Source organism: Lepidochelys kempii, chromosome 6 (assembly GCF_965140265.1).
Source record: "Lepidochelys kempii isolate rLepKem1 chromosome 6, rLepKem1.hap2, whole genome shotgun sequence".
Lineage (NCBI taxonomy): Eukaryota > Metazoa > Chordata > Testudines > Cheloniidae > Lepidochelys > Lepidochelys kempii.
Window position 1 is genome coordinate 16,694,055 of NC_133261.1, and position 18,845 is coordinate 16,712,899.

An 18,845-nucleotide genomic window follows, 5' to 3' on the forward strand; every position below is an offset into this window, starting at 1 on the left:
CCATTGGGGGATGCAGGAAGCACTACCCCCATCCAACCTGGGGGATCTCCACTGGTGGGTGGGTGGACAACTGTGGGACAATTCCTCAGCTGGTGTTAATCAATCCAGCTCCATTGCAGCCATTGGCTCTTTGATTTACACCAGTTAAGGATCTGGCCTTACAGCTGTCCCAAGGGCCTTGAAGAGGGTTGGTTGCAGCCTCTTTCTGATGCAGAAATCTCTTTGCTGACTTTCCAGCATGCGGAATCTGTGCCTGGTTTCTCACTGGCTCACATGAGCCTGAGCTGGATCTGCTCTGTTGGCTAAATACAAAAGAAAGGGAAAGTGAGAGTTTAAAGGAAAGTCTCACACTCTCCATAGCAGCAAGGGCTTGGTGGGAAGTTTGCCCCTGTCTGGCGATATCAGGACAAGACTTGTTAATGATTTCTCCTCCTCTTGTGATCCACCAAGGTGTCTCCAGAGTGTGGCCAGCACACGGGCAGCTTAGGTGATGGTAAGGGCCCCTCTGTAACAGTTTTTGTTTGCATGTGTGGGTATATCTTGTAAGCAGGAGCTGTGCACCTAAGAGAGTTCTTCTGGTGATACACCCAGCTGATGAAAAGAAGTACCCCAAACAATAAGTATTTCTCTAAGATCTAACTGCCTACATAGTCAGTTAAACAGATCTTGTAAGACTAGCTGTTATAGGGCCACCTGGTGTTGCCCAATAATGTTACAACTATTACGTGATACACACCGTCTCACAACATGACAAGTCCCCCTCCCCAGCTCTAGCTCATCCAACTTGGCCTGAGTGAATCTCTCCGGCCACCTGCCAGATATAACAGAGCGTACTGTGATGCCTGGCCTGGCCTGACTGTGGCACCTTCCACAATCAGCTGCAGTAGAAAAAACTTCACACATATCCACCACGATGCTTTATCCCTTTATTGAGCATCCGGGAACCAGTGCCTGTAAAGCTGCTGAGATGGTCCCCATAGCCCCTTGCTGGCTGGTATTCCTGATGAAGGAGAACTCTTCATAGCAGTGTCTCCTGACATAGCCCTAGACCTGGGCACGAGGGAGCAGGAGTATGTGAGTGCAATGCAGCGCTATCCCTGGAGCACTCAGATGACAAGAGTAAATGCTCTCTGTTGCTTGGTGACATGCTGGGGGAGAAATCTGGCCAATTGGCCAGTTCTGTGGTTGCCATTCAGCATTCTCCCTGGTGTGTGTGAAGCATTCACTCAATGCTGCCTTCAGATCTGAAGGTCCTGGGGGAACCTTCTACAAGGATCTTATGTCAAGGGCATCTGAAAAGTGGTCTGAAAGAAGGAGACAGGGTCATTGCCTCCAGGGACCCTTGAAAACCTGAACTTAGATTTTCTAGATCTCTTGAGTTTGGAGAGTTCTCTTACTGGTGATACATTATAATCTAAATAGACATGACAGACAAAGGATGGGATGAGAAACAGAGGTAAAGTGGGTTGTTCAAGGTCATGCAGCCGGTCAGTGGTGGAGCTGGGAATAGAATGCAGGTTTCCCAACACCCAGTCCCGGGCTCTGTCCACTAGGCCATGCTTCAAAAAAATCTCAGTCCAAAGATGATCTTGAATATTACACTGATGATATGTATCTTGCTTTGTGAACTCTGCCTTCCCTGCTGGCAAAGTTTTTCAGCTCCCTCCTTCAGAGATTGTTTATTGCTGTCAGTGAACTTGACAAATTCTTGGCAGGTGTCCCATCCCCAGCAAATTGCAGTATCTCCTGCCCTCTCGCTCATCCCCTTTGCTCTGTGACAGAGATTTCAGGGACCTGTTGGTTTCATGCAATTGCAGTTCTTCAAGTCAGAGACTTCTGAGCCAGACAAGACCTGGCACTGTAATGAGAACAACAGCGAGAGGTGTAAATGCACCCCCCAAAGGACAATATGTCCTAGAGCTATGGTATTACCCAGCCGCTCTGAATTCCAGTCATCATATCACAGTCTTACTGTACAGTCTTACTGTATCCCGAAGCCATGATATTACCCAGCTGCTCTGAATTCCAGAGCTATGACATTACTCAGCTGCTCCATGTCCCAGAGCCGTGATATTACACAGCTCAAATGTGACTCGCATACTTGATGGAGTGCAATGGAAAATGCTGCACGGCAGCTCAAGAGGGGGCTCTGGCGGTCGTATCTGCCATGGTGTCTTTGGGAAACAGGAGAGAAAATGGTGAAGAGAGTGTTGGTGAAAGAGTAAAAGAAGAGGAGTGGGAGGAATAGGGAGAGAGGGAAGGAGGGAGAGAAGATGATGGACAGAGAGACAACTATAGGTGTGCTGGAGTATTAAGTCCAACTGTCTCTCCACTTGTTGCTTTTTGTCCTTTCGTGCTAGGAAATGATCTGTCATGACATTTGGAGAGCGAAACAAGTGTTAAGGATTTTTGCTTTGCTGCCTGTTTTTTCCTCACAGAATCTGGAGAGTTTTAAGTCCCCAAGAGTCAGCAAGTTGTTTGTTCCAACCATCTGTCCCATTTCCCTTATCAACCATTTGTCCCTTTCTTCTCCTTGGTTAGGCGTCTAAAGCAGAGTCTGCCTGTCAAACCCTCTGTCACTTTTCTCTCTCCTCCTCCTCCTGCGTTTGGCTGTCTCAGGACCCCTCTCATTTGTCACTGTCGTACGGATTCTTTACATAGAAACATGACGTTCCCTCTTTCTATCGGTTGGATGTGCTGCATATATGTTAACATTCTGGGGGCGGGGTTTTGATGGGCTGCCTATATGCTAACATTCTGGGGAAACTGATTAATGGCCCTGCTGGAACTATTAGTGGCCGAGGGAAAGGTGCCTATTACTACAGTTAGGATCTAGTAATTTTTTATTTGAGAGTATTTTTGTTTATAGAGACTATTTCACTTTTAGCACTATAAACAAATCTCCAGAAATTAATGCAGCCCCCTCACAGCTTCCAAGGAAGACTGGGTGGCAATGCGTTTAGCTGTAAGTAATCTCCCAATGGCACTGGCTCTTGTTGATGCTCTCAGTCACTCTCAGCTGATGGCAAGAGGCCGATAAAGCAAGCTCAACAAGCCAGCTTTTGTGGGGTGTATGTAGCTTGTGACGTTGTTTGTGCATTGCCCCTTTAAAGTTCTGGGAAATGTGCTTGGCACAGCTGATGCTGCATGGTACAGAGAAATCACACACACTGTGGTCTCCCCAAGGAGACTTTATTTCTTATCACTCTTATTTTGTTGTTTCCCTTCATCTAAGACAACAATAATTCAGACTGAAAGTGTCTGTATATGGAAAAATGGAACACCTAGCTCTATGAACCATCTTAGATACCATCTAAATTTCCCAAAGCGAGAACCGAGACAAGCAAAACATGGGTGACCTGTAAACTTTTCCTGTGTCTGTGACACCTGTGAAAAAGCGTTAAGGAGCAATCTGAAACTGGCAGGTGACAGAGCCCTGCCCTCAGGATCCCTGATCAGCCAGTGACTCTTCTGATTATGTCAATTCTTTTGACTTAATATCTTTTCTAGAGTTTGCCTGGGTGATTTGCTGCTGAATAAGCCTGAAAGGGTTTTCTGGAGCTTTGAGGCTAGGGCAGTTCTCCTGTTCATTGAGTTGAATTCATCCCACTTTCACAAAGCTGTTGTTATATTTCCTGCTTCATCTCTGGCTATAACTGTTATTCCTAACAACACTTTAGTGTTGAAGATGGAACCGAGGGTATAAAGGGGACGTGTGGGTGGGGAGCCGGGGGCAGGAGGGGGACGGACAAGAAGAAATAGTAAATAGTTGACAGGAATAAAACAGAGGAAGAAAACTGGGTGTTTCAATAGTAAGTTTGGCAGGTGCTTCAATGAAGCCCCAGGGTTACCGTAGTGCCAACACTAAGCTTTAAGAAAACGATGAGTCGGGTCTCCAAGACCATGACCTTTTAAAAAACGATAAATTGTGGGTGCTTATTGGCTTCAGGGTTCACATTTTGAAGCTTTCCTCTGCAAACCTGAGGGCTAGAAATGTACTCTCTTAAAACTGAAGCTGAAAGTCTCATGTAATCACATGACTTTGGGGGCTGGGGCTTTAAGGGTACGTCTACACAGCAATTAAACACTTATGGCTGGCCAGGGGCAGCTGCTTCACGTTCACGGGGCTCAGGCTGCGGGGCTGTAAAATTGCTATTAAAGGGTTAAAATCCATATGCTGTTTGTGTTACAACCTGATATATAGACTGTCAGCTCTTTTTACAGGCCCCAAAATCCAGAGTTTGGTTAAATCAGACAACAGTGCCTGTTTTTCCTGGGGGGTGAAGGGACGGTAGATTTTAGTGGTTTCTGTCCTGAGTCCCCTTCCTGGTTCACCCTCTGCATTAACATTTCTGAACCTTCTTAGCTGCGTTTTGATTGGAGCCATACGCTGTACTTGCTCCCCTGGGGCAATTAATCCTTGTGGTGTCCCTTCATTATCTCTGTGGGGGCTTAAATTTGGCCTTTTGCACAAAATAATGTATGAAGGGGGTTCTGATTCCTCCCATTTGTCTTGTGCTGCTGAGTTTTCCCACAGATAGTTAATCAGTGGTGCTATTGGCTGACAAATGCAGGGAGTGGGCTCTCCCCCTCCTGCTCTGGGCGTGTGTCCCAGGCATGGTGAATGTAGTTCTTTTGTTTTGAGATCTTTTCCAATTTCCTGACAATTACATGGTTTAAAGCACAAGCTCTTATCCTTCAGAGCCTGATTCTCAGATTTTAAAGTTGCAATTTCTCTTTCTTTTAGGTTGAGTATAACCAATAACACTATTACTGCCTTGTCTGTTTTGTCACTTTTCTGATTATTCCACCAAGTTACCAGATCTGCCTCTGGTTCAGCAGCAGAATAGTTTGTTTTTTTTAGTTGCTGTTTGTCGGGGTTTGACATGTTTATACTCCAAATATTCTCGAGAGCTGATTATTGCCTCTCCTTTTGATGCCATGGTCTTTTTCTCACCCTGGCTGCTGACCTTGTTGGGAATGTACGTCTTCCCCCTTATTTCTGTGGTTTCAATCTCCACAAATGTCAGCCTTAATGGGGATTTATGTTTCCCCCCTTTTGAATACTGTGGTCTAAATCTCCACACTGACAGCTTTGATGGGGATGCATGTCTCCCCCCTCTTTGAATACCACGATCTTAGGTTACACACAATTGCCAGCTTTATTGGAGACTTGCACTACTCGAAGGCATGTATGTTACATGCCTGGGGGGTGCTCCCCTAAGGCTTGCAATGTTACGTGCAATGAGGAAATGGGACCATCAGTTTGCACTGCCTACCACTAGCGTACCCAGCCAGTCCTGGGCTTAACTCATGGCCAATCGCTTGCTGGTGGTTTATCCAAGTCCTCCGTAACAGTACATAACCCTCTTGCACATGTCTCCCCTCCCAACTGGTACCTTTATTAACTCCTCTGCTTATACTACATGTGTTTAGGTTCCTTTGCACTTAAATTTAAAAAGTGGGAACAAGATGTGTCTGAAAGGGGATGAGAAACTTCTATCCCTGCCCTAATGAGGTGGTAAATTAAACATACTCACCTCCTTTTGGATTTCAGCCTCAGTTCCTCAATCAGTTCACAAGCTTGCATCCCGGACGAGCCCCCACCTGAAGGAACAAAATATGGACACCGTGTAAAATTAAGCACGTGGGTTTATTACACACAGCGCTGGCGGAGTGTCACCTTGCTTATTAGGCTCAAAGACACTGCCAAACAATTGATTACAATGGATTATATGGATTTTCCATGGGCGGAGGGAAATGATGGGGTAGGCAGTCCCAAACCCTTGGATAGATCTAGCAGCAAGACAAGATAAGCACAGTAGCCAATGGTTAAAAAGTTACGTAATGTCTCCACCCATGGTTTCAAGTTTACATATGACACTTAATTAGTACACAGGTGTTTTTCATTAAACAAGATATAGAGTGTGTTAGTATAAAATACATATGTTGAATTCTGATTTGGAATTCATAGGAATGAAGTAGCTCCCCTGACTGTCCAACAGGTACACGTGTAGGAGTTAAAGCAAAAGGACAAATGAAAAGTATATAGCAATAAAGATTGTCTTTTAGTTGTTCATTTGTGTTTCTAAGGCAGGCACTGGCAATGGCTTGGAGGAGAGGTGCACATCTGTGAGAGGGAGGATATTATATCTTATACTGACATGTTTGAACCTCTTCCATAAACTCAAGGCCAGAAGTGTAGAAGGGCACCTTTTCTACGGAAGAAACAGAGCCCCTTTCATTTCTTTGGTCTGTTTGCAACTTTGAGATAAAGCCCCCAATTATAATTTCCACCTAGCTTCTTGCTGACCAAGCTTATTTTAGCAAAAAGCAAAGTTGTTCTTTGTTTGTTCTGCTTCTTAGCTAATATTGTTCACTATTTGCTAGGCCTCTGTTTTCTTGACCAAACTCTGGATTTTGGGGCCTGTAAAAAGAGCTGACACAGTCTATGTATCAGATTGTAACAAAAACAGCATATAGATTTTAGCCCTTCAATGAAAGGGGCCCTGTTTCTTCTTTATTACACTCCGCCAGCGCTGTGTGTAATAAACCAATGTGCTTAATTCTACACAGTGTCCATATTTTGTTCCTTCAGCTATGTAGAGGTTCAAGACTTGGGATGGAGCCTGAGCTCTGGGACCCTGCGAGGAGCCCAAATGTCTACACAGCAAATTTTACCCCAGCAGCCTGAGCCCCGTGAACCCAGGCCAGCCATGGCCACGCCGCGGGTCTTTTATTCCAGTGTAGATGTGCACCAAGAAATATACCAAATAGGGCAAGAGTTGGCAACAGTTCTGCTTTCACAAGAAACAATTACATGAGATTTTAGAAGCAGATAACATACTACTTATACTATCTGGGTCCTTGTAGGGCCCCGATCACCACAGTATCCGAGCAAGAGTAGAGAAAAAGAGCAGCGTTCCTGTCAATTATAATTAATTACTTGTATCAATTAGCATTTAAGGGTTTGAAATGAGATTGCGGGCTCACAGTGCTGGGTGCTGTACATACACATTGTAACACCCAGTCCCTATCCTGGAGCACTTACACTCTGAATAGACCAGACAGAAAGAAGGCAGCAGTATCTCCATTTTTCAGAGGGGGAAGTGAGGCACAGTGAGGTTAAGGGATTTACCCAAGGTCACAGAAGAAGTCTTTTGCAGAACCAGGGCTTGAATGCAGATCATCTGAAGCCCAATCCAGTCACTTAGCCACAAGATCAAACTTCCTCTAAGCAAGAAAGATCACCTTTCACTGAGGGTTAGACAAAATATGCTTTGCTCTGCTAAAGGACTTAGTGGGACTGAGAGAACTCAGCAAAACTGTGTTCAACATTCTCATTAAAGTGAGACTGTTATTCCCCTGCAAGAAATAGCTGAGAAGTTACAGTGTCTATGACGCTGGCTAGCACTTGGGGGAAAACGCTGCCTGAATTTATAGTAAGTCTGCAAAGGCTTGGCTTCTGCATTTGTTTGGCACAAAGTTAGAAAAGCAGCTGAGAGATCCATTTGTGTGTACAGAATTCTTAGTAGCAAGCATTGCCCTGAATTACCATGTGCAGCCTATGGGGAAAATTGGTCTTCAGCAAAAAAGTCTGGAAATCATGAAGAACTTTGAAAACGGAGGACACGGCATGCAAAGATCGGATGGGTGTGTACCACTGTACACTTCCCAGGCTGGGAGCTTTAAAGATTTCTTTCATACAGTTTAGGGTACTTCACGCAAAGCAGCACAAATAGTCGCTGGGGAAACAATTTCGTGCCTGGAACCAGGTATTCACTGTAAAGCTACCGCTATGAAATTACAAGGAGTCCGGTGGCACCTTAAAGACTTTAACAGATTTATTTGGACTCCTCGTTGTTTTTGTGGATACAGACTAACACGGCTACCCCTCTGATACTTGACGCTATGAAATTGCAGCACTGGGCATGTTTACAGTGTGGACATATATAATTGCATGCAAATATGATCCTCAAGAAGGGGGAAGCGTCCAGAGCCATCACCCAGACTTTGTTCCCAAACAATGTGCCCTAGAGACGTTAACAAGATAAATGTATCTAGCAGCAGGGTGCTGCATTGCTTTCTACTTGTCATGTGCAAAAGGACCTGTAGAGACAACAATCTGCAGCTATGGGACTTTTATGTAATGAACATGCCTTCTGAGTGTGTAGAGCTTCACTCTGATCAGATGTTCAGAGCAGAAAACCTGGGGTAACAATGTCTGCTTCTGAATATTTGTGTTCAAGAGTAAAATTATTTAAAAAAAATTAAATTGCAACCCAGCTGTATAGCTCTGAAAACACAACCCACAGCATAGCAGTTAGAAATCCCAGGGAAATGCCACTGAATGGTGTCAGCCACAGGTGGCAAATATAATACTAGTGAGTTGTAGCTCACGAAAGCTTATGCTCAAATAAATTTGTTAGCCTCTAAGGTGCCACAAGTACTCCCTTTCTTTTTGCGGCTACAGACTAACATGGCTGCTACTCTGAAATATAATCTGGTTTGCATCCAAGGATAAAGGTAAAAACGGTGTGAGACTCTGGAATAGACTCTTTTCCCCACCCTAGTCCTTGTGCACAGAAGCCTGAGGAAAATTCTGGTGGTGCAGACCCAGGGTAGAGCTGATGTAAGCAGCTCTACACTGCCCCCTTGGCAAATCTCTGTGCAGGAGGCATGTCTGTTTAGTGCATGCCATGACAGAGATTCTGGGCTGCCTGGCACTACAGATCAGCCTACAGGCCGCTCCCCTGTGTCTGTTCTAATTTATGTTGGGGGAGTTAAGGCCTCTGGAGCAGTTTAGAATCCTGAGGGCATGAAGCCCCGTGGGCTGCACCTTCCAGATGGCACAGTACAGAATCTCAACCGCTAAATTTAGACTGATCAAGATTTAATCAGAGGGCTGACTCAGGAGAACTGTGCTCAAATGTGACTCTGTTTTATATCAGGGATAGGTTTGTTTGAAGGAACAGAAGCACAAGCATTGAAAGGACCAGGGACAGAACCAGCCAATCAAAAATTCCATAAAGTTACACTAGTGTCTTTATGCATTGAGAAGGAGCTCTTCAAAGGCACAGATGGGGAATGAGACACCCAACTTCTGTTGATTTTCAATAGGTGCTGAGTGCCTCTCTCCCTAAAAACTATAGTGCATCAGCAACTCAGGGCTCTGAAAAAATGCAGGGACAATCTCCTCTGTTGTTCACAGTGATGGGCCACCATGACCGTGTGTCTGGACCTGACACAAACGGTATGTGTGTGGAGATTGCACTCCTTGGTTTAGAAGTAAGTCAATAACCCAGTTCTAATTGTTTTTCAACATTCATAGAAGAAAATAAAATTCTCCAAATCAGATTTGATACTGGCTTACCAGCAGGTGGTGCTGGATAGTAAATCTGAACATTACCTTGGCATTAATGCATTAAAAGGATTATTCCATTTAGCCAATGAGCGACTTGTAACACATGAGAAACAAAGACAAGCACTCTAGTTAAAAGAGCCCTGTTCTATAGCTAGGAAATTGTCAATCATTTTCATGTGCTGAATGAGGAACACCTGCATCCCACCTCGGCCTAACAATGCTGCACTAAATAACTATATACCTCCCTGCATAAAAAAATCCAACTGCTTGTGAAACTACCTGTGTCTCACAATCCCACTCCCAATATCACACAGCATGTGTCACAATGCTGCACCAAATAACTGTGTTGCTTTTCACAGAAAACAATACTGCACTAAAGTACCTGTGTGTATTCTTGCAAACAATAACACTTTTCTGAATCCTTTTATTCTTATCTATGTAGTATAATGCCACATCTAAAACTTGTATCACCATCTGTGTGTACTACATGCATATTTTACCTGTTACCTATAAAATACAAGCTTTTTATAAAATAAGAGGATTATTCTGGCACAGCACCCTAATGTGTATCAACATTCAGCACCTTAAGGAGCAGGCATAGGAGGCAAATGGGGGTGGGGTTGGGTGGTTATATGATTGGTAATAGCATAATAATGTTATTTAGCTATCCTAGTACCAGGAGGAATTGCAGATATGCACACATATGCACTAGCATAACGTGAAAGAACCATTTAACAGCCTAAAAGAATGTGTTGAGCAATGACACCTTGTTTTCTCATGGTAGCATAATTTGCTTTAGACGCAAGGGCTGCTAAAGGGATTCCTCCAGCTAAAGAGAAACTGAAGCCACAGACTTAGCACTGGTATCTTCCGGCACTTCAGAGATTCTGATTTTGTCTGACATTTCTACCTTTTGAGGAAAAGTCTATGAAGCATTTCTCTACCTTGGTAAAACCTCCAAATTGAATAGTCTGAGACCAATCAAACACAATTACATAGAGGTAGAGAAGATGGGCTTGAAATATTTAGGGCTTTTTTCCTCATAGAAGAAAATTGGTTAAAAGGTGAATATATGATATCCCTATCCCTTAGTGACTTAGAATAGGAAGAATTATTAGGAACTAGTATGGCTTTCCCCCCCCCCCCAGTATGCCTTTCTGCTACTGGCCCTTTAAAATTGGGAAAGCCAAACAGTGGCAGCTTTAAGAGGGGTATTTTGTGGCTAATAGATGCAACTCCTTCTCTTCCAGCTGATAGGTACCTGTTTTGCTCTCCTGATCTCTTATTACTCAGAAGCTAGTATATTTTCACAGGGAGCAAAAAAGATCCTCTATCTAGTGCCAACTTAGTGGAAGTAAATGGGGAAGTACGTAAAGGCTCATAAATTGGTTAGTCTCTAAGGTGCCACAAGTCCTCCTTTTCTTTTTGCGAATAAAGACTAACACGGCTAACATGTGAAAACATGTAAAGACTAACACGACTAACATGTGAATTAGATGGCTAGTCAGGTGGTGGTGACTTATAGACGCTTTTCACCACCTGTGCCGGCAGAAAGAGATCTCAAAGCAGCCATAAGGCCCATGTGGGGGAGTTACCATGGCCTAGAGGACTTCTGTGGTAGGTACAGAGCTGGTTTTCAGTTTTCCCAAAGAACCTATATTATTAAGGGTATTCCAGGGTGGGAGAAGCTGTTTAGCTGTCCTTGTGGTTCAGGGCTGCAAGATCTCTAGGAGCTCTGGCACCCCCTTGACATTAGTACTAGTGCAGTGCGAGGGTGAATCTGGCTGCGAGAGTTTGGAGAGTGATGACATGTGGCTGCAAAGCTCTAAGCTTTATGATGAGGCATACACCATAACACAAGAGCTGCTACAGAGCAAAATCATGAGACTGTACCAGGCCCAGATATTGTGAGCATTAGAGCTTGTGTGACAAGCAGCCCTCTTTGCTCTAGGAAAACTCCTGATAGGGTTTTCTCAATGGACTTTCTCTGATTTTTATTTTATTGTTCATTGTGATGTTCAGCGATACCTGCAGTTTGAGTGCTAGGATAAAAGGGGTATTGCTAGGTGGGAATGTTCTCCCCTCACTGATCAACCAATAATAGCAGTTAGTCATAACAGGGTGTAGATTGGGCAGTGCCGGCTAAGAAATACACCAAAACCTTACGAATGCACAGTCTGTTATGAATCATGAGTTTTTAAAATGTTTCAGTTCCTTTTTGCCACCCTTTCAAACTTATCATTGATAGATTTTCTTTTCTTTAAGATTTCCTGGATGATGTGGATCCTTGTTCCTAGCCCCAGAATACCATTGACTTCAATTAGCATGCTTCTGTGAGTAAGGCCAGCAGGATTTGGCCCAAGAAATATATGAACTTGTTTTGTTTCTTCACTGATTAACTCCAGCTGTGTGCTGCTGGGACACCTTGAAGACCCCAGTGGCCTATCTGAACCTGGTTTTGGACAAGTGGGACCATATTCAGAAATTGCTAAAATGGTGGTGTAAATTACATATCAGCAATTGGTGTCATTTACCTGATGAGGGGGCAAGAGAATGGAGTAGCAGGAAAAACTAATAGGAGGATGTTCGATAATTTTTGGGTGTATTGGAAGGTGCTTTAACTTGCAACTCCTAGTTATTTTCCTTCCTTGTTACATGCCATGATGGGGATGGAGTTGTAACTTGCACCACTTACTGATGGGTATGCACCACCATTCCATTGCCCTGATAACTGTCCAGACTCGAACTCTTATCCACTTGTTCTAAGGTGGTGAAGCTTGTAAATCAATATTCTTACTGCAGATGATGGGGGTGGGATTCAGTTAAACTGGTCTGAAGTGGTTCTCTGGGACTCAGAAAACGTTTCCTCTCTCCTGCTCATGCAGTTGAATTAATCTCCTTTATTAAAGCAGTTCACTTTTTTTGCTTTGCCTCTGGCCTATAATTATTACCCCAACCACACCACCAGCTGCTCTCACGTGAATTAACCAAAAGAATGGAGGCTGATGACCTGTATGTAAAAGAAAAGATTAAGGGTGGTTCAAAGGTGTCAGGGAAAGAGGAGTGCACAAAGAGAGCCACAAAAGAGCTAAATTCACTTTTCATCATCTATCAGCTGTGTCGGTTTCTTAAGTGTTCTGAAATAAAGCTTAGTTTGTTACACTACATGTAACATTCAATGCCTTTTGCTGTACTTTGTGTGGCCCAGACCCTACAAACACATCTATGCAGTAGTTCCAGTGAGTTCAATTATAGTTTTGGACAATCAGGGACAAAGGAGACTACTTCTGTGCGTAAAGCTTGTGACTTCAATGGGGCTATTCACATGTGATGGTGGCTCACGTGTAAAGTTACATCTACAGATTTGTAAGAGCTGTCCCCCTTAAGCATTTTGTGGGCCAGTGTTGAAATGAGAGTGGTTGACTTTAAAAATTCTAAATAGAACAGCTACTTGTAGACTTTATTAATAAAAATGATTTTTTAAAAAAAACTTATCACAAGTTTGCCTCCATTTGTTCCTACATTCTTGAGCTTCTGGGGGTTTATGCCTGCCAAATCTTTGTCACCCTGCTTATAACAGGGTTAGCACTGCTGGAAGACCTTGTAAGGCTGCACACTGGGTAAAATGATTATATATCAACGGGTAGTGATCAATGGCTCCATGTCTAGTTGGCAGCCGGTATCAAGTGGAGTGCCCCAAGGGTCGGTCCTGGGGCCGGTTTTGTTCAATATTTTCATAAATGATCTGGAGGATGGTGTGGATTGCACTCTCAGCAAATTTGCGGATGATACTAAACTGGGAGGAGTGGTAGATACGCTGGAGGGGAGGGATAGGATACAGAAGGACCTAGACAAATTGGAGGATTGAGCCAAAAGAAACCTGATGAGGTTCAATAAGGATAAGTGCAGGGTCCTGCACTTAGGACGGAAGAATCCAATGCACCGCTACAGACTAGGGACCGAATGGCTAGGCAGCAGTTCTGCGGAAAAGGACCTAGAGGTGACAGTGGACGAGAAGCTGGATATGAGTCAGCAGTGTGCCCTTGTTGCCAAGAAGGCCAATGGCATTTTGGGGTGTATAAGTAGGGGCATAGCGAGCAGATCGAGGGACGTGATCGTTCCCCTCTATTCGACATTGGTGAGGCCTCATCTGGAGTACTGTGTCCAGTTTTGGGCCCCAAACTACAAGAAGGATGTGGATAAATTGGAGAGAGTCCAGCGGAAGGCAACAAAAATGATTAGGGGACTGGAACACATGAGTTATGAGGAGAGGCTGAGGGAGCTGGGATTGTTTAGCCTGCAGAAGAGAAGAATGAGGGGGGATTTGATAGCTGCTTTCAACTACCTGAAAGGGGGTTCCAAAGAGGATGGCTCTAGACTGTTCTCAATGGTAGCAGATGACAGAACGAGGAGTAATGGTCTCAAGTTGCAGTGGGGGAGGTTTAGATTGGATATTAGGAAAAACTTTTTCACTAAGAGGGTGGTGAAACACTGGAATGCGTTACCTAGGGAGGTGGTAGAATCTCCTTCCTTAGAGGTTTTTAAGGTCAGGCTTGACAAAGCCCTGGCTGGGATGATTTAACTGGGAATTGGTCCTGCTTCAAGCAGGGGGTTGGACTAGATGGCCTTCTGGGGTCCCTTCCAACCCTGATATTCTATGATTCTATTCAGGGCCTGATTTTTATTTGTACCAAAGCCACTTTATATTCCTTCAGCAGAGTAAAGAGGCCTTAAAATGAGTGTAGATGTAATTTATGCCCTCTGAAAGTCACCTGTGCACTACCAGAGCAATCTAAAGTAGTTTTAGCATAAACACGAACAGGACCTCAATTAATAATGTAGAATTGATGGACTATATTACTCCACTAACTATAGAGCTGGTAAAAATGCAAACCAATATTCAATAAATATGTTATTTAATTTATCATATCCTACCAGCTCAAGTAGAAGAATGGAATTATCGGTGTTTCATGGGCCCCTGTGCTGTTAATTGAAAGGAGATTCTTTAGGTCAAGTATGTAGTTTTGGAGCAAGAGCATCACACCCGGATTTGGTGTGGATGTTTATCTGAATCTGTTCAGCCTGGAGAGCTGGTGCAAACAGGCTTTTGCTGGAGATATCTAGAACTTCTGCTTCTGCCTGGAAAGTGGAAGCTGGAGGGAAAATGTGTCCGAACATTTCAGGAACTAAAATGAGATTGACCTTAGAGCACTGGCTAAATGCATGGCCTTAGCTAAGTAAATTCACTTTGCTGTCTTCCCAGTCCCCCTAAATAGGGAATAATATGTACCCAATTATCACCGTGGGAGGATTATTTAATTAATTTTATGCAGTACTCTGAGAACATAAAGCATTATAGAAATCCTATTATTGTTACAGAATGATTATTCTTGAATAAAGAAATTCCCGAAGATGCAAGGGGACCCGTTGGTAGGGAATGTGCACTCCTTGATGGGGGTTCACCCACCAGTGGCTGCCCCTCATCTGTTATTCATGGGGAAACCCTGATGGTGATGTGGTCTTAGGCCAGGTCTATGCGATAAACTTACAATGGTGTAACTATGTCACACAAGGGTGTGAAAAATCAACCCCTCTGAGGGATGCACTTACACCAACTTCACCTGCAGGGGGGACAGTGCTGTGTCCATGGGAGGGCTTCTCCCATCAATGTAGCGATGTCCTCTCGCGGAGGTGGCTTAACTGCGCCGACGGAAGACGCTCTCCTGTCTTCACCGAAGTGCTACAGCGGCGCAGAGCCACAGCCCCTGCAGCGATTTAAGTGTAGACCTGCGCATCGTGCGGGGGGGGGGGGGGAGGAAGCAAGGTCAGGGCTGAGCTGTCACACCCCACTTCCTACACCTCCAGCAGACCCCTGGCCTAGGGCACAGGGCCCCTCTCTGAACACCCGCTAAGAGAGGAATCTGGGCACCCAAACCCCAACCATCACCCCCCACCCCGCTGCCCCCGGAGCGCCCGCTCCCCACCGCTGCTTTCAGAACCAGGCCGCGCTGCCTGGCGCCAGGGGGCGCTGCAGGCGCCCGCCGTCGCCATGGTTACCGCTGGGTGCGTACTCGGGGCTTACGGGGCTGACGCAGTGGGCGGCCCGGCGGGCAGAGGCGCCGGGGGCAGAATCGGGGGGCCGGGGAGACCCGGCATGGAGGCGGCGGCCGCGGCCCTGGCCCTGGCCCGCTGGCGGCGGCGGCGGAGGCGGCGGCAGAGAGGTGCGGGGCGGGAAGCAGCGGGAGGTGCCCGGCTCGGCCCTCGCCGCGGGCGGGGTGTCTCCCGACGGGGGAGGGGAGGTTAGGGGGCGCCCCCCTCCCGGGAGGAGGAACCGCCCCCCCCGGCCTGGGAGCGAGGGGCGGGAGGTGCCCCCTGCCCCCTCCCGTCGCGGGGGATGGATGAGGCGGTGGCCCCCGGGCGTGGAGCGGAGGAAGGGGTGGGCCAGGAAGTGGGGCTGGGAGGGAGCTAAGTCTTTGTCGCCTCGTGGGTGTGTTTTCCATGTGGCTTCATGTCAGGAGAGGTCCCCGTTGCGGGACTTGACAGAGGGGCATTGGGCTTAGTCGCCGCCTGTGGTTGGGGCTTTTGAGGGTGAGGTCTCTCTCTGAAGATACTCATTTTCCCAGTTTATAGTGGAGTTCGCCGGATCCCTAGAGTTGATGTGTGGAATCTGCTTTGGGGTACCTCTTGGTGCTGCTTTGTGGGAGCGAGGGTTGTGTATCCCCTCTTTGGTTCCTGTTGCTTTGTGTAGTCTGGTTTGTTTGTTTCTTACTGTTTTCTGTCTTGAGTTCAGGGGCTGCAGTTTGTATGTGTGTGAATTTTGAGTCCACGCTTAGGGAGAGAATTCTCCTCTTATTTGATGAGTGGAAATCCCTTGGTTTCAGGAGATTCGGGGGTCTTTCAGCGTTGTAATTCCGCCTCTAATTTACCGGAAATATTTTTTTTTATGTAAGGCAACGTCCAAACTCAATGTGCCCCTGTAGTATTGTTATGATTGTTACAGGTTCCATTGTGATTGGCCTTGTACAGATTTATAGTACAAGACATCCCCTATCCCAAAGAGCATACAGTGTAAATAGACAAAAGACACAAAGAGTCAGAGGCCAAGAGAGGTTAAATTATTTGGGCAAGGTGTCGCAGCAGATCAGTGGCAGAGTAAGGATTATAACCCAAGTCACTGGTGTCCCAGTTCAGGGCTCTAACCACTGGTCCTTTGTGTGGTGTGGAATATTGTATATGAGGAAGAAGGGTTACAGTCAGAGTCGGAGCGTATGTCTGCACTGCAATAAAAGACCTACAGCATGACCTTAGCTGGACTGAATCAGCTGACTTGGGCTCCCCGGTCTCAGGCTGCGGAGCTATAAAATTGCAGTGTAGATGTTTGGGCTTGGTCTGGTGGAGCCTGCACCCTGCGAGGAGGAAGGGTCTCAGAGGCCACAGAGGCCAGGCTGCAGCTGGGGCACAAACATCTACACTGCTATTCTTAGCCCCACAGCCTGAGCCCCAGGAGCCCAAGTCAGCTGACCTATTCATAGAGAGTGTAAGGTCAGAAAGGACCACCAGATCATCTAATCTGAACTCCTGTTTATCACCAGTCAGTAAACATCTGTGACAGTTTGTACCCTTACGTTCATCCTTTGTACAAGACCTTGATATATTTTGTACAAAGTATGCTTTGTGAGGTATCATTTGAAAACTCATAATCTGCTGATCATGGTAAATTCTGGTAAATTCTGCTGTATAAGACATGTTCCAAGTCTGAGAAACAACTTCTAGCCAGTTCCCTAGAGACATAAGACTAGCTAGTATTTCAACCAGGTGTCAGCATAATCAAATGGACTATCACCTGATTAAGTATCCATTGTTTGGCAGGAAGAAGGGTGTAAATGAGAAGTTTACATCTTGGCAATGGAACAGCTGGGGTCCCATGTAAATAGACTGGCTGTTGCCTGAACCTCAGCTGGAGATGATTTTCAAAGAAAAAGGGAGCTATAAGAAAGGAGGACAGAGGCCCCAAAACATTCCTCCTTTCTCTACATCAACCACGACACCCGAGGCACAAAGAAACAGCTTTGAACTGAGGTGGGGAGGGAATCCTGTCTGTAAGGACTTCAGCCAGTAAGACTGCTAAAGCAAGTGCTGAGAGAAATCTTTGCCTTGAATTCACTTAGCTTGATAAGTTAAGTATTAGTTTGTGTTCTACCTTTTATTTCTTTGTAACCAATTCTGACTTTTATGCCTCATTGTTTGTAATCGCTGAAAATCTATCTTTCTGTAGTTAATAAACTTGTTTGATTTAAACCAGTGTCTTTGGATCGAAGTGTTTGGGAAACTTCATTTGAGATAACAGGATTTGTGCATATCATTTTCTATTAATAAAATGATGGACTTACTATGAGCTTGTATTGTCCAGAAGGAAAGAGCTGGGCAGTACAAGACACACATTTTGGGACATGTCTGGGATTGGGATTTGCTGGTGTCATTCTGCAACGTAATTCATGGGTGGCTGGCTCAGCACTCATACAGTATGGCTGGGAGTAATTTACATGCTAGAAGCTGTGTGTGAGTAGGCCAGGAGTGGTTACTCTCACTCCTGTGTGTAAAAGGCTCCCCAGGTTAGAGAATTGAGGGAACACAACTGCTGAGCAGTCCAGATTGTACCTGGAGAATGTCACAACATCACCAAGCCCAATAACCAGAATTAGACCAAAGTATTACAGCCCTTGAGACTAAACTATTATATGCCACAGGCAGAGAACAGCAGGAACTGAGGTGCATCATTATCGAAGACCCTTGCAATGGTAGGAAATTGAGTTAGTGAGCTATACCCAGACGATCCTAGCAAGTAACCCCTGCCCATGCTGTGGTGGAAGGATGTGTTTGACTATCAGTGCAAGTAGCATCAACTCTACTCCTTAGAAGCATTAGATAACAGTGCCACTTTCTAGGGCTGGAATAGGAGACTTTGAGGCTATATTTAGGATGATTTGATGCAGGGATAATTTTTCTCCCCTCTCTTCACTGGTCCAGGATCAGTATTTGGAAACATTTATTCATCCCAAAAGTATTTGTATGAATTCTGCCAAAGTTTTTCTAGTCTGGGCAGGTCATGAGATCTGTCCTTAAAATCCACAACAGTGAAAATCAAGAGTGCTGTCTGCATGTAAAAGCACAGGCTGAACCACACTGGTAGGACCCATACATCCTATAGTTTAGGGATGCCCAAACTTTGCCCAACCAAGAGCCATTCTGGGCCCTTCCAAGGATTCTGGGGACCATACTTAGGTGTCTTATTAGAGCGGTTTGCAGTTGCCACCTCTATACGTGGCTATGGTGCCTGTAGAGACTATAGCTCCCAATGTGCAGCCCTGTATCTAGAGTCAGATCAAGGTGGAGCACTGTACAGTGATTCCAATAGGCACCATAGGTCTCTCCTCCATGCTGAAGGTGAAGTTAGATTGGGGAAGGTGGAGGCTCTGGGGAG

The 18,845-nt window shown here is 45.4% G+C and overlaps 1 protein-coding gene and 1 long non-coding RNA gene across 4 annotated transcripts in view; one reads left to right on the forward strand and one right to left on the reverse strand.

The window, feature by feature from the left end:
• Nucleotides 1-988: 988 nt before the first annotated feature.
• Nucleotides 989-15,145, reverse strand: LOC140912483 (uncharacterized). Of its 2 annotated transcripts, none has more exons than XR_012159292.1 (3): nucleotides 14,986-15,145; nucleotides 5,541-5,607; nucleotides 989-1,858 (listed from the first exon to the last, which is right to left on the reverse strand). It is a non-coding gene; the product is annotated as an uncharacterized lncRNA (long non-coding RNA). The 2 variants fall into 2 exon arrangements; XR_012159293.1 differs by having other exon boundaries at nucleotides 14,975-15,145.
• Nucleotides 15,146-15,466: 321 nt separating this feature from the next.
• Nucleotides 15,467-18,845, forward strand: part of DAGLA (diacylglycerol lipase alpha) — a 106,602-nt gene continuing 103,223 nt past the window's right edge. For both annotated transcript variants that reach the window (XM_073346943.1, XM_073346944.1), the window contains exon 1: nucleotides 15,467-15,585. The gene's annotated coding sequence lies outside the window, so the exon portion shown is untranslated. The remainder of the gene's footprint in view (nucleotides 15,586-18,845) is intronic.